This window comes from Nansenia antarctica (genome assembly GCF_963989245.1).
Source record: "Nansenia antarctica genome assembly, chromosome: 19".
NCBI classification, from domain to species: domain Eukaryota; kingdom Metazoa; phylum Chordata; class Actinopteri; order Argentiniformes; family Microstomatidae; genus Nansenia; species Nansenia antarctica.
In genome coordinates this window covers 24,805,534-24,808,033 of record NC_137692.1, presented here as the reverse complement: position 1 = coordinate 24,808,033, position 2,500 = coordinate 24,805,534, and positions in this window count along the sequence as shown.

The following is a 2,500-nucleotide window of genomic DNA, read 5'->3' as shown; positions in this document are numbered from 1 at the left end:
TATAAATCTATACTAACGGTTATGTGGTCGAACCAATTCAAGAGAGATGTTTCCAAATGTGTGGGACTTTACTGTTGTACTTGAGAGTAGCCGTGATGTTTTGGGGCCTTTTTTTTCGTCCACCATTTTCCTCCGCCTGGTTTTGTTAGCCCCGCCCACTTACAAGTCTTGTTAGCCCCGCCCACTTTACATATCTTAGTTCAATAAAATATCTATATTGGGTGAATCAGGAAACCTTCAGTGATATCGTTGGCGCCACTCTTCTAATATATACCACTCTGGGTACGTCCGTTTGTTAATGTGAAGAAGATGAAGATGAAGATGTTTCTGAAACTGAATGTTGTGTAAAATGGTTGTTTACTCTTCTTGATCACATTCCTGTCCGATATCTTTGATGTTTACTCCTCTGCCTATTTCAGTTGACTCTTTAAATAGATCACTTCATTGTGACATCATTTGTTAAGAAACTATTTTGAATTCCATTTTCACATGGAAGACACGGAGACTCCATTCTAGTTTGGGACGTGACTCAAGTTCCACAAGTTGTTGGGGTACTGAAAAATGTTGTGTACTGTTATGTGTGTGTGTGGTGGCGTTATTAGACACAATATGTATGTGCGTGTGCGTGTGCGTGTGCGTGTGCGTGTGTGTGTGTGTGTGTGTGTGAGTGAGTGTTTACCCTCACGATAGAATACAGTTGGATGTTCTCCCTGTGCACTATAATCTGCTGTCATGTCCTCTTGTTTACCATGTTTATTACTGCTTAAGTAGTTCTGTCATGTCATCTACAACGTTGTCGCCTCTCTGACTTGATGCCATTACTCACAACAATGCCCATTTAATGTTCCCTGCAGTGGATGGAGCGATAGTGTCTGACTGTGACTGTTGGCTTGTGAGTGTGCCATTTTAAGTGTTTGCTGTATGCTTTGAATGTGACTTAAAAGTGATTTGAAAGTGATTGGCTTGTACAGTATAACTGTATTGTGTCGCAGCATTCTACGTCTACTGATGCTGATGCAGAACATGTTTGCAAAAAACAATAAAATTACCAAAAGTAAATCATACAAATGCACCCTTTCTCCCTCCCTTCCTTGAAATCACTAATCTTACATGACTGGTGAAAATAACGCAGTGACAAGCTTGCTTTGACCAATCCAAACACCTCATATCAGTATTTTCCTCCAGGAAGCTTTTTGAAAGTATTGTAACAGAGCACATTACTATAATATAACCAGAGGTTCTGCATACAAACATACACACACATACGCACACACACACACACACACGCACACACGCACGCACGCACACTCACACATACACACACACACTCACGCACACACACACACACACACACACACACACACACGCACTCACACAAACACGCACACGCACACACACACACACACACACACACACACACTCTCCCCCTCGGGGCTTTGTTTGGCCTCTCTGTGTGTGTTGATAAGACCAGACTTACATGATAAACAAACCCAGGTGGGGACAGATCAGACAGATCAAACACCGCGAGGCGTCTGTCCCTCTGTCTGTCCGCCGTCTGACCCAGATGACATCATCTTTAACAATACCACATGCTAAGCTGATCACCCGGTACTGAGGGCATGGAGGGATGCATGAAGAGACGTGGTGCAGAGCCCGGCTAGCTGTGGTACTGAAGTCATTCCCTTTAATAATATGTGTGTGTGTGTGTGTGTGTATAAAACAGCAGGGGCCAGGGGGAGGTTATTTTAAAAGCAGGTGCAGTGATCAGAGACTATATCTAGTAAGGAGTTTTTTACCAGCGCTAACAGCACTTAGGTTGTGGGTTCGATTCCCATTCCTCATTGCAATGTAAGTCGCTTTGGATGAAAGTGTTGGCTAATGTGTATATATTGGCATATGTCTATATATATACATGTATTATATATCTCAAGTCCTCCACCAGCCTCCCCTGGTTGAGGGCCATAAGACAAGCTCCAAGGTTAGATGAAGCTGACTGTAGCCTAGCCTAGCCTAGCGTAGCCTAGCTGCTCTGAACCAAAGCTCCACTGAAGCACGACCTGTCTGCCCTGGACAGTATCGTCCAACTCTGAGACGAACAACAACTGTCTATTTTCACTTATGTCTCTCTAGGCATTCTGCAACACTCATTCGCTCATGTTAGAATCTCATCCAGCATTCATCCAGCCCTCCTACCCCAGGGGGAATGTTTACATAGATCATTTTGTTCCCCTATCACTGTTTCCATAATGCGCTGGGACGGGTCCATATGAACTTATGTCCAGTACATGTGTGTTTCCACAGTGTGTCCCCCTCCTCTCGCCATCTGAGTGAAGGCTTTGGTTAGAATGAATGTTCACATCACAGCTGTCTGAGGAGGGGATTATGGGAAGGGGGATCCCTGGCGTTTGCTGGACCTCCCGGGCCTGTGAAGAGGAATGCAGTTGTCTGAACCATTAACTCTGGGCCTGGCTGCCCCCTTCACACCAGGGGAGGCTGGCGG